Genomic DNA, 15226 nt, shown 5'->3' on the forward strand with positions numbered 1-15226 from the left:
AATCGTCTTCTGACATTTGACATTCCTTGCAAATGCGAACGTTTTTTCTATCTACTATTTATTTCATTCCAAACCAGGAATCTTTATCAATTTTTTTTCTTGTAAAAAAATCAAAAACATCAAAATAAATGTGTAGAGAATTGAAATTTAAAGGATTATGCCATTGAAAATGATCAATCAATCAATCAATTGATGATTCAAAAAATAATGATGAATATCGATATAGGATGATTCGAATGAAAGAATAAAAAAAATTAGCATTAAAAAATAATTAAAAAAACGCGCAGGACCATTGATTAGATTCAAAATGGAAAAAAAACTTTAAATTATAATTAACATGAACAAAAAAAAATGTTTGATTCTCTCATTCGATTTGATTTGATTCGATTTCGATTTGATTGATGATGTTAACAACCTGAAACAACAACCTATATCAATGTGTGTGTGTGTTTGTGCTATTGAACATTTATTATATAATGGCAAATATGTCATTGATCTTCAAATGATGATGATCACCATCATCATCATCATTACTATCGTTGATCATCAAGAGCATCATCATCATCATCAACTTCAATGTTATTTGAAAGGTATCCACTTGAATACAACATTTTTTTTCGTTTTGGTTTTTATTATTCTATTACTATACCCAACCATACTAGATATATAACATTTGATGATGATATTTCTTTCTGATCGATGATCATGATCATCATCATCATCATCAAACGTTTGAACACTTTTCATTCATTCATTTATGTAAAACAACAACAACATCGACGACGACGAATGAAAAAAAATATCTTTTAATTGTATTGAAATAAAAAAAATGAAATCATCATCATCATCAAGTGTAATGACGATGGCATTAATTATGTTTGGCCATTTTTTGATGATGGTGTTTTTAGATATTATTTTTCGAATTTTGAACAACAAAAAAAAAAAATTTTCAAGGATGACTCTTGACTTTTGGCAAGAGAATAATAATCTACCAATTTTCAATGATCATTGAATAATGATGATGATGATGATGATGATGGGTACAAATGAAAACAGAAAAAAAGCAATTTGAAATTTTTTACTACTGGCTACTATTTGCTACTACTGCTACTACTACGAATGATATTTATCGGAAATTCTTCTATTCAAAACAATACATACATCAACAACAACAACAAAATGATCAGTAATTATTTGATCAATTTTTTTCTGAAAAGGGGGAGGAGGAAGGGGATTCATTTTTAAATTCAATGAATGAATGAATGAATGAATGATTCCAGTCATTTTCACATATCATTTCATCATCTTGAAGAATTTGATTTGAAAAAAAAAATTTCATTCAGAAAAAAAACTGATTCTTTCTATGACACATACATCATCAATAGTGATGATGGTGAATATGAATAAATTCATAATTTTCATATTCAAAAAAAAAAAAAAATGAAAAAAAACAAAATAAAGTTTCCAATTCATTCCATTCCATAATAATAATTAACCTAATATATGACAAACAAACTTGTACACATGTTATACACACACACACACACACGTCAAAATAGAAACAAAAAAACACACCTGCATAATATAGAATTCCATAGAATAAAAACTAAAAAAAAAAAAAAATTTCAAAATCACTACCATCATCATCGATATATTGACCTTAGGTATGATGATGGTTTTTCTGAATCATTTTATTCGTTTCAAGTTTAGTCAAGAATGAATGAATGAATTGCTACAGCAGCCTGCGGCATAAATAAGCTTGTACATAGATACATCGATGATGATGATGATCGAAAATTTTCGCTTTCAATATCCGACCATCATCATCATCATCATGTGTAACTATCAGTTGATGAATTTCAGTTTTAGTTTTTCGTATTTGCCATTTAAGGAAACGTACTTTTGATCAATGATGATGCTGGCCAGAGGCATTGATGATGTTTTAACTTTCCTCATATCACATTGGCCCCATTGGTTTCTTTCCTTCTCTCTCTCTCTCATCAAACATCATCATCCGATCAAAATGATTTTTTTCCAATAAGCGTTAATGAATTTGTATGAATTTCTTTCTTTTTTTTAATAAAGAATCCAAAGTTTTCAGCTGTTTTTTTTTCTTTAGCTTCCGATTGTGCACCATCAACGCACACACACTCATACATACCATCATTATCATCGTCGTACTACGTCGTGATCATCATTATGATGGCAGGTCATTTTATTTCATTCATCAAAAACAAAACAAAAAAAATTTAGGTTTGGAAAAAAAACCGAAGCAAAAGTAAAAGACAAAAGAAAAAATTGAATGAAATTCTTATCTAGAACCTTGTTGTTATTTTTGATTATTAACAACAACAACAACAACAACATTGTCTTAATTCAATTCAACAGAGAGAGAAAGAGAGATAAATGTGAATATTCATAACACATTAATAAACAAAATTCAGTAGCAGGTTGAATAAATGTTTCTCTCTGTGTGTGTGTGTGTGTTTTATGGGCACGTTTCTCGTGTATTTATGTGATGATGATGATCATCATCATCAGTGTATTATATAAAAAAAATGTATGCATATCTTGTATGTATGTTTATGCATAAATAAGTGTGTCTGTGTATGTAACGAAGGTAGCCAAAGCAAATCATTTTCATTGGAATTTATGAATGAATGAATGAAATGGAATGGAATGGGAAAAAAAACAAACAAATAGTTCAAAGATGGGGAAAAAAATACACTGAATGAATAAGATCATATCGAGAAAAAGTGTGAGTGGACGATGATGATGTTTACTTTTAAATTTGAAATAAAATTTCAAGAATTTTTTTTTCTATTTGAAAACAAAAAATATTTCTGAACAGTGGAGAGGAGATATCATTTTTTCTTTTTTTACGTAATGCAAAAAAAAAGTTTAATGATCCATTCGAAATATCTGTGTGTTTGTTTGTTTGTTCATTTGTTCAATCTCATATCACAAGGGTCAATATTCATTTAGGTTTTTATTTTCATTGAAAAAATTTTCATTTTTTGTTTTTGATATTCATTAATCAGATCATAGATGATTGGAACGTTGAATAGAATGTGAGAGAAAAAAAATGTTCAAATGAAAATGTCATATCGGTAAACATTTGTCTTTTTTTTTCTTTTCGAAATTCACGCCACATTGACACATTGGTAAAATGTCACCTTTTTTTCATCATTCAAATGTATAATCAAAACATCTACGATGATGATGATGATGATGATGATAAATGGTTACATTTAAAAAAATAAAAAAAACATTCCTACATCATTTTGGCCATGATGATCGTTATGGATATATATATAAATATAAAGTCGATTAGCTACCGTCGTCGTATTTATCGATATAATGATAAAGATGTGTATTTAAAAGTAATCTTAAAATATTTTTGTTCCGGCCATTTTCATACATTTGTCAATGGTTGTTTTTTTTCTCTTTCATTCATTCAATTCAATTCAATTCACACATTTATCGATCAATAATGGCTATATGGTATACTTTGTCACTTGTCAAGATTATCATTTTGATAAGATTCGATGATGTCACATTTAAGAATTTGTCACATTTTGTCAAAATAATGTTGTCCTCGAACAAAAAAAAAAACGATTTTGATGTATGAAAATAAATTTTTTTTCCTTTAAAAATTTAAAAAATTTCATTTTTTTGTTGTTGTTGTTGTTATTGTTGACTTTGCGTGTTTGTCAGATATGTCAGATCAATGGTCATCAGTATTGTAGTAATTTATTGTTGATGGTCAACAAATGATGATGATGATGATCAATTGCACGAATTTGTAATTAGAAAAAAAAACTAATAATTAGCCATACCAAAAAAAAAAAAAAAAAAACAATGGTCATCTTCATTATCATCATGATGATGAAAATTGTTGTGACAAACAAATGAATTGAATTCATTGACAGAATTTGTCTTTAGTAAATGTCAACAAAATCGTCGTCATCATCATCATCTAATTATGGATCATGTTATGTTGAAAACAATGAAAAATGATGGAGAGAATCGCGTGTATTCACATCATTATAGTTTGTTGGAAATTTTTTTATTTTTTTTTAATATTCAAATTTTCATTTTTTTTTCTCTTTAATTTTGTGTTTTTGTTTGTTTCAAATGCCTATAATTCATCAACAATTCTTTATTGCTCACGAGAAAAAAAAATTAAAAACGTTACAAGTGCACGAATACCATTTGTGTGTCTTCTTCGTTTTGTTGTTGTTGTTGTTGTGTTTACCATTTTCTCCCTTGGAAAATAGAAAAATCAATAAATCAATCAATTTACACCAAAAAAAATAAAATAAAATAAAATTTGACATCAATCGTGCCGAGTTTCCATTTTTTTTTCTTCCATTCAATTTTAGCTAAATTCACAATGTTAGCAACAAAAACAACAACAACAACACCGAAAAAGCAAGCCGCCATTTACAATTAATGACATAAAATGAATATAGATAAATGAAACGAAAACATTAAAAAAAATCTTATGAATGAATGAATGGATTTGTGAACTGAACATGAATCGGGTCACGATCAACGGAAATATGGTTGTTCAATAAAAAAATGATGATAATTAAGAATAAATTAATTATATTAATGATTCTTATTCGATTAGGCTCAAATTGATTTGATTTGATTCGTTTGTGTTGTGTGTTTGTTTGTGTCCACATATTTATTGCCACATACGATACCATATCAGTCGAATGTGCGATATGGAAATCACGAATTTCATCATTTTTTTTGTGCTGTAAAAAAAATTGATTTTTTTTTCAAATTCCAAATCAAAAGAAACAAATTTCAGAAAAAAAATGGTTTCGTTTGTATCATTTGATTTCTAATGATTGACGATGGTGGTGATGATGATGATTAAAATGAATGGAATTTTAATGTCGTTATATGCAAATTAGATTTCAAATTTTTTTTCTTTGCTTCCACAATGAAAAAAAACTGACCAGATTCTTTTTTTCTTTTTTTTTCGTACAATAATTGGTCTGTCGGTTATGTTTATAATATAATGCTATATATGTTGTTCGCGTGTATCTGCTTGTCCATTCATTTATTTTACATTTAACCATTGTGAATATATATGCAGTGTAATTTGCATATTTTGTTTTACATCATTTTTTTTTTGTTTTGTCCTGTTTAGGGGCTGTTGTTTTTACATAGATAGTTTGGCAACATACACACACACACACACACTTGTCTTACAATCTGACTTGAAAATTTTTCTACTTTTTTCAGTTTTGTTTCAAGTTAACAAACCAAAAAAAACGAAAAAACCTGAAAACAAAAATTCTTTAAATGCCAATTTAATTTGACATTTGACGGTTTTACAAAACTTGCAAATACACCAATTCATTCATTCAAAAAAAACTTCGAATAATAACCAACAAATAATAATGATTATGAAGACGTCGATCATTTTCATTATTTTTTTTGTTGTTGTTGATCTAAATTGATAGAATTCAAACAGAACAAAGACAACAAGTGTATGATATACACACACACACACACACGTAAAATATATTTGGACATCAATATGACGATTGAAGGGGAAACAACAACAACAACAACAACAAAAAACTTTACTTGTCAATTAATTGTCTATCATGTAGATATATAGTTAATTTCAAGCCTATCTATCGGTCTATCTATTGAACAACAACAACAACGATCAATCGGATGGATGGATCAATTGATGGCCAATCAAATTTAGTTTTTTTTTCGTTTTTGTTTTCAACAAACATTCAATCATTTTTTTTGTGTGCGTGATTCACCAAACTATTTTTTTCGCCCATTTTAAAAAAAAAATTATTATAATGATGATGATGATTGGGCCGAAAAATAAAAAACTAACCAAACCAATTGATCGATCGAATGCATCATCGTTGTGAGATGACCAAGCCATACATATATTATGTACATTTTTTTATGGAAATTTTTTTTTGTTTATCGATCAAAATCATGATGATGATGATGATGATGATGGCAAATTATGAAAATTCCAACTACAAACTCTTTATGTTCATTAATCCCAAAAAAAAAAAATTTTTTTTGTTCTTGTTCTTGTTTGACGATCAAAATCAAATTAACATAACATTCAAAAAAAAAAAAATAATTGGTTCACAGGAAATTCAATACATCTTTAACAAAAACGAAAAAAAAATTATGAACAAAATTCATCAATCTCGGGCGCCATTCACGTTTTTTTTTTGATCAATCATCATTCAAATAATCAATCGACCAAAAAAAAAAAAAAAAAATGATTTAATAATAATCAATCGATTGGCCGAACTGGCTGGCTGTCGGCTATATATATTTAGACATCAACACTAATGTAATTTTCAAACAAAACAAAAAAAAATCGATTGGAATTTTTTCTTTTTTTTTCAATAAAACATTCGCTCACACAAACACACACACACAGATCTTATCAAAAAATGACATTTATCCAAAAGAAAAAAAAGTGATATGAAACCAGAAAAAAATACCAGCCATAAAGATAAATACTGTTTATGATCATCTGGGTTTTTATTTCTTTTTTTTCCAATTCAAATTCAGTTTTTTTTCTGTTTTGTTTTGTTTATTTGTTCAAGTGGTGGTGCTAATTGATTCATCGATCGCTAGAGAGAGAGAGAGAGAGAGAGAGAGAGAGAGAGAGAGAACACACACACATGATGATAATTCACTCACTCACTCTCTCTCTCTCTCTCTCTCTCTCTCTCTATGCCTCATTCTTACTCTCATCCACACCCAGAAAATCGTTTTCATTTCATGACACAATAACCGGATTGATTATTTTTATGAATGAAAATTGATGAAAATACCTTTAGCTGATTGAAAATAAAAATGGAAAACAAAAACAAAACGGAAAAAAATATCCAAATGATTTAATCATTGAAAGATCAAAAGTAATGAAGATATCATCAAAAATAGACAAAACGGACACACACACGTACAAACCAAACGGATCAATTTCAAAGTCAAATTTGTCACATTAAATGGTGATTTTTTTTTTGCTGTTGTTGACAATTTTCATTTTAGCGTATACACACACTCACACACACACACACCTTGGAAATTTATTGTATTTTTCTCTTGTGGAATTCATTTAAATTTCAAATTGAATTTAATTGAACAAATTTATCGATTATTCCAATTGATTATACAAGGACCATAGAATGGAATATGGAATAATTATGAGAGAAAAAAATTCACAACAACAGGGTGTGTCACGTTGTCATCATCATCGTTTTTATTCGAAATTCATTAGAAGAAAAAAAAAACATATTCAGCATCCAAATTGGCTACAAGTTTTGTTTTTTATCTTGTCTCTAAATTGATTAAATCAATGATGATCTGTTCTAGTTATTCTTACACACAAGGAACCGGACAAACTTTCATTGAAAATAATTTTTTTCCTTCTGACCTGATATTATTCTTGCTGTTGTTGTTGTTGTTGTTGTTATTTCTGCCATTGATCATAAGTTAAGTTAAAATATAAAGGTCATCCTATATTTAAGGAGAATATTCATCATATATTTCACAGATCAAGTTCCGTTTATATTAACAAAAAAAATTATTTAAACATCAGTTGTTCATTGTTGTATAATAATCTGATGATGAGTAAAATGATTGATCTTTTTCTTCTTTCTCCATTTGCTTACTATATATATGTGCTATGCTATGGATGGATGGATAGATCATCATCATCATCATCGTCATCATAATCATCGTTATAATAATAAAAATTGGAATCATTGACAACAACAACAACAACAATGATGATGATGAAACCCCTCGACCAACTCTATACAGTGAACCTTTTTTTTTGTTTTTACAAAAATCAATGTTTTAATACTGCCACGTTCTATAGTGGAAAAGTCCAAATACATGTTTGGGGTCAAATAGTTGGTACGCTCACTCTCTTTGTATGTGTGTGTGTGTGTGTGTATGTATAACATTTAGATTTTCTAAGGTGTGACGCTGATAATTGACGCTCAATGATGATGATGATAGTCGATCGTTGATTGTTGATTGTTAAGGTGAATCTTTTACCTTTAATTTTTTTTTGTTTCATAATTTTTTTTTTTTTTTTGATGGCATCGATCACTACGTCGATAATGTACGCGTATACATACATGAACCAAATGTACGACTAATGGTGAATTACATTTTCATCATCATCATCATCATCATCAAATCCTGATAGAAAATGCGATTTTTTTTTCTGTCTGTTACGATAATGAAACAATTGAAAAAATGAATGAATGAATGAATTTTTGTGCCGCTGCTGCTGCTGCCTCCATATATTACTTGATCATTGAATGTTTTTTTTCGTTTCATTTTATTGGAAAAATGATTACAATTTATTTATTATTAATATTAATCATCAAAAAAAAATTCGGTATAATTTTTATGTAGATATAATGATTATAAGCCATTATTATTGCGAATTATTACATGATCATGATGACGATGATGATGATGATGATGATATGATGATGACCATCACATCGAACACACACACATACACAATAGAAAAATATGACAAATTATCATCATCATCATTTATTGTTGTTGTATTGTCCATATAATCTTTGATATGATTGAACAAGTAAAAAATAAAAATCAGCAGCAGCAGCAGCAGCTCGATTAAATGAACAAGAAAAAAAAACACAATGGAAATATATTTATTAATATTAATTATTATTATGGATTTTGATCGTTTATAAAATAATCTACAAAGGTAATTTTTCTTGTTATCATCATCATCATCATCATCGTCGTCGTCGTCATAGTCGTGGTTGTTATACAAAAGATTTCGTTTTTTTTTTCGTTTTATTTTGAAACAGATTATTTGGGGATATGGCAGATATATATATAAAAAAATGGTAATATTTTTTTGGGCCATTGTTTTAAGCATTCATTCATTCATTCATTCATTCATTCATTTTTTTTGTTTTGTTTTGTCTGAATAACAATTGAAATTGATCAATCAATTGATCTGGCAATTCATTTGTTTTTTTTCTCATTTGATTTCATTCGATTCGAAAGAAGAAGAAAAAGAAAAAAAACGATTGAAAAGATTATGAAATTTCGATTGTTTTATATAAATATTTTTTCCAAGTCAATAGGTCACAAACCACGTTAGATGGCCGATATTATTTATGTTGCGAACAAAAAAAAAAAAAAAAAATTTCGATCCACAGCATTAATTATTTTCAGTCGATTATTACATCATCATCATCGCACATAAAGAACAAGAAAGAAAAAAATCCCAAAAAAAAAACATTTAACCCAGAAACCTGTTTCTCAGACTTTTACTTTTTTTTACTATTTCGTTATATAAAATATGGATGCTAAAACCCACACAGCCACCGCCACCACCACCATTGGTATTTTGATTTGATCAACTTTCTGAGCACTTATAAATATTTTTTTTCCATTGTTCCAGAAACTTATCCTCCCACCACCACGACCGCTACCACCGCCACCAAAACCACCATCACCATAATATTGAATAAAAGTTGAAGAAGAAAAAAAAACTTTCTCACACTCTAAATACTGTTATTAAAGCAGCGGTAAAACTAGGTCTCTTTCCACAATTATCAACATCATATCCGTTCATTTTTAGCACGTGTTGCAATAACACTGTTACACACATAGACAGAAAAAAAACGGTACCCAATGATCACGAGAAGGAAACGAATACGACAGTTAACATACACACACACACACACATTTATGTAGTATACAATGAGAGTGAGAGAGGAAAAAAAATGAAAAATTTGTCTACTTGAACCGTTTATAATCGTTGCCGTGTGATATAAATCGTACCGCACACTGAACACACACAAGTTAATCTGGATTTGTTATGTGAGAAAATTTATGCAACATATACACACCGGCACATAAACATACAGGCAGACAGAGGCACCGTTTTCGTTTTTTTTTTCTTACAATCAAAAATCATAGATCACGAATTATGATAAAGAGAGTGAATGAGCATTACGCACTTGATGATTGTGTCTGTTTGTTTGTTTGTCTGCAATAATCAGCAAGTAAAGTAGAGTAGTAAAGAATGACATACACACACACACACACACAGGATGCATGTTTGGTTTATAATTGAATGAATGAATGGAAAAAAAACAGGAAAAGCAAATTACAATGGATGTGTTTCTGTATAATGATAATGATGATGAAATAATAGTGAGAGTAAAAAATTTTTTTTTTTTTTTTTGATTCATTAAAAAAAATTTGGATCAGCCACTGATGAGGATTAAGGGGGAAAAAAACGGAAATTGTAGTTGTTGTTGTTGTGGTTTGGAAAAATTTCGGGCATTTTGATGACTTTCTCACTTGATTATTATCATCCATTCACTGATGATACTGATGATGATGATGATGATAAAATTCCTCCTTGTTGTTTCATTTGAACGGTGAATTTCATTTCCATTTTAGATTAATTCCATTTTACTTGAAGATTACAAATCAATGATGGATAAAGAAATTTGCAATTCCAACCAAAAAAAAATGATGATGAATTCAGCCTTGATTATCAATTTAATTTATTTTTAAATAAATATGAAATAAAATAAAGTCCAGGCTTTCAAAATAATTCAATTTACACTTAAATATTTGATTAAAAAAAATGGAAATGAAAAACACACACACACTGCTATTTACCAAACCAGGTCAATATGAAATTATATACCAATTTATTATATATATATCGGGTTGTTACAAATTAAATGCTTCATATGGACACAAAATGAGTTCCAAACACACACACACACACACACACACAAGAAAACAAATTATGGGTCATCATAATCATCATCATTATTATTACATGGTAATCGAATATAATTTTCTTTCAAAATAAAAATAATAATAATTTACGGAAAGAAAAACTGAATATAATTTCTAAACGAAAAAAAAAATTATATATGCAAAATTATGACCGATTTTTTTTTATTGTTGATGGTATTAGCAGCCCATATTTGACAGTTTATGAATTTTTTTTTCATCATCATCATCATCATCATTGTGTTTGACATATAAATATTATATTTTACACACACAAAACACATAAACAGCAATTATGCATACACAAATACCACATCAACATCATCATCATCGAGATGATTATGATGGCTTTTAGGTCAATCATTCATTCAGTCAATTTTTTTTCAATTTCTTTTTTTTTATTTTTTTTTAAATGTTCATTTTACCATATTTTAAAAAACCGTATCGGAATCGATCATAAACGAACAACAACGAACGAAAAACAAAACAAAAAAATCAACAGGTAAACAGCAACAGTTGTCGATTGGATTTTTTTTTCGTATTTTTTTTTGTTTTGTTTTAAAAATGATCCATAGAAATAAAATGAACAAGAAAAATATGTTTTTTACAGCTAAAAAAAAACAATGGATCGCCGCCAATCATCATCTTCATCATCATCATCATCATCACAACAATAGCGTAGGCCAAAGAGACAAATGTTTTGCTGCTGTTGTTCATGATGATAATGATGGTCAATTTACTTATGGTTCGTCATCATCATCATCATCATCATCAACTTATTATTACCGATTATTGTTGAAATGTTATGTTTCTCGATTTTTTTTCACGTTGTTGTTGTTGTTGTTGTTGTTATAGTTATTGTAAAGCACACATTTTTTTTGGCACATTATAAAGTCAATTTTACTATGGAAATAAACACACACTGGTCAATAATACAATAATCAGTGTGTGTGTGTGTGTGTGTGTGTGTGTCTACATTCAGAATGATTGGCAATTATGTGTGTGTGTGTGTGCTATACGTCCGAATTGGTTTTTTTTCTGGAAAAAAATGATTTTCAAATGATTCTTGAAAATTGTTTTTTTCTCTTTCTCTTCGTTGATGATAATGATAATGATGATGATCATCATTAAAAAAAACCTATATATCGATATTTTCAATGATAAACCATCATTATGTCATCATTAATTTCATTCATTCTTTTGATTGAAGAAAAAAGAATTTTGTATGAATGATGAAAATGTTCAGATTTTTGTTTTTGTTTTATTGGTAAATTTTTTTTCTCGAATCGAAATTATCCAAATTTGATTCGTCAATTCGTTACGTTTTTTTTTCTATAGAATTCATTCATTTTTTTTATTCATTCAATCAAATTATCATTTCATTTCAAATAAAAAGAAAAATGCTAACAACGACAATTATAATAAGAAATTATACAGGGACCAAAGATAATTGTCGTTGATGATGATGGTGGTGGTAGCTGTGAATGCTGAATGGATGGATGGATGGATGGAATAGTTGGCCCCAAATGCCGCAATTATCCATTTACAAGAATCAATGTCATTTATCCATGTATGTTGTTGTTGTCGAAATCGATCAATTTGTTGTCAATTACAATTTCTTCTTTTTTTTTTGTTGTCGTGCCAATCTCAACATGCTGGTAGTAGTGAATTGAAATGGTTCATCATCATATGTTTTGTTTGTACATTTGTTTGTTTATAATAATCGTTTTTAAACGTTGTTTAACAAAAAAAAAGAAAAAAAGAAAACGAACAAATAACAAATAATAATGCCCGGAACTTGAATTGAATTTGTTTCTGTTTTTTCTTGAAAACATTTGAAAATGAAAAAAAATCATTATTAGCTAAGTGGATTATTTATCAGTGTATGAATTGTATTACAAAATACTGTTTTTTTTCAAATGTTTCCATATGGTTTTATCATTTACTACACACCCCGTACCATTGATGACCATGGTCAATTTTTTTTTGTACAATTTAATTCATTCATCGACCAATGACCATCGACCCTACATGTATTTTTTTTTATTGACTTGTTTGTCGAATCGAAACAGGATAGAAATGAATATGAGAACAAATTAGATCATTGATTGATTTTTTTTCTCTCTCTCTCTTTACTTTTATACTGACTTTCCCAACAAGAAGCCAAACAATTCAATCAAAATAAATAATAATAATAATAATAGTAGTGTTTAGTTACAACAACAACCATTGAAAGATTATTGAACTAAAGTGAATCTAATACAATTTGTTTTTAACCATAGGATATTACCCCTTTTTTCAAAAGTAATACCACCACCACCACAACTCCATGTGAAATCAAGGTAAACATCTGCCCCTGTATTTTTGAGTTTCATTTTGAGACAAAAACACCACCACCATCAACAACAACAAGAATGACCCGATCAAATTCAATTTCAAGTCATCATCATCATCATCATCATTTTTTTTCTTATGATGACAATCCAAAAGAAAAACCAAATTAAAGATATCTATTATCCAAAAAAAAGTTATATGAAACTTTGGTCATGGTGGTGGTGGTGGTCGGTGTGTGGTTCGTGCACCCAAGAATGAATAAGAAAAAAAACGAAAGATTTTGAAACATTTTATACGATTATGAACACGGGTATCGCAAAGAGAACAAATTAGCTACATGAATGAACATTTGAACTGACCGGCTTATTTTTTTTTCTTCTTTACTGAACAACAACAATAAAAAACGGTCAATGGACCGGTACATAATCGAATGAGATGAGATGAGATGAAATGACCTTTGAAAAACAAATTTTTTTTTTTTAGACTTTTGAATTAAACTGATAAATGGGTGTGTGTTTGTTCGTTCGTTCGTTCGTTTGTTGGTTTGATTCATCAATCCATCAGATCGATGAAGATTATTATTATTGATACGCGCTCCAAAGATGATATCCGGTAGTACCACCACCACCACTAAGAAAAAAGGGTCAACTTGGAAAAAAAATGTTTGCTACATTCGATACAATCGAGCAAAGACAAAAAAAAAACAAAACAAAACAAATCCATTATTGATTATTATGACAAGCTTTGTGTGGTCAATTTTGTATTGTCCACACAAAGATGTCAGAAAATGAATTTAAATGAATGAAAAATGATTTGTTTGTTTGTTTGGTTTCTATAAAAAAATATGATTTTTTTTTCATTTTGAAATTTGATATGATTTTTTTTACTCTTTGTCTGTGTGTGTGTGTTTGATTATAAACCAAAAAGATACACTATTTGATTGTATTTGAAAATGAATGAATGACAAACCAATCGATAGATAGATTGATAGATTTAACCCGTTCGATTACACATTGTATTTATGTATGTTTGTTTGTCTAGAAGATTGTTTTTTTTCATTTTCGTAGACTATCCTTTTCCGTTCTGGATATATTAATATATATGAAGATATGTTGTTGATTTTTTTACCCGTTCGGTAAAAAAAAACAACGACAACAACACGTGCAAATATTAAATACAGGTCTTTAAACACACACACACACACACACGAACCCGGGATACGAAAGGGTAGAAAAATGACTACAACAACAATAAAAAAAATAACTTACAAGGTGACCACAACCACCACCTACACAATGGACACATAGTCTCTCTCTCTCTCTCTCTCTCTCTCTCTCTCTCTGTGTGTGTATGTTATTATTTGATTGAACAGCAAACTTGTCATCAAATTGGTGTTGATTATAACAAATGATTTTGTCAAAAAAAATATGAAACTTTGTGTGTGTGAGTGTGTGTGAACAATATTAGATTTTGATTGAGTGTATCTTTTTTTTCTATCAATGATATTTGATTTTTTGATCAATTTTGTGTACTGTTTTCATAGTGGAAATGGGAAAAAAAACTTTTTCATAACGGGAACAAGAGTGAGAGGTCAATCACACACACACAGACAAAGACATTTACATATATATATTATTGATTGAAAACACACACAGGAAAACGATGAAATGCGATATGTCCAATACGTGGACATTGAATTTTTTTTTTTTTTTTGAATAAATTCAAAATCAATCGATCAATCAAATTGGGAAATGAAAAAATATGAATTTTTTTAGTTTTGTTTTGTTTTCGTTGTTGTTGTTGTTGTTATTGTTGTTATTGTTTCTTTTTTGATCTTTATCAGCCTGTTGTTGTTTTTGTTGTTTCATCTTTATTATTTATAAAAATTGATTCGACAATAAAAAAAACATGTGGTCAATATTCTTTGTCGTTTTTTTTGGTAAAGGTCAAAGGATTTTTTTTTCATTGGTTTTCCATGTGTGTTTTATCAATCGAATTATTTTTATAATATTTATTTTTCTGTTCTGTACACATTGATCGCCATCTATGTTTCTGA

The sequence above is a fragment of the Dermatophagoides farinae genome, chromosome 4 (assembly GCF_024713945.1).
Source record: "Dermatophagoides farinae isolate YC_2012a chromosome 4, ASM2471394v1, whole genome shotgun sequence".
Taxonomy (NCBI): domain Eukaryota; kingdom Metazoa; phylum Arthropoda; class Arachnida; order Sarcoptiformes; family Pyroglyphidae; genus Dermatophagoides; species Dermatophagoides farinae.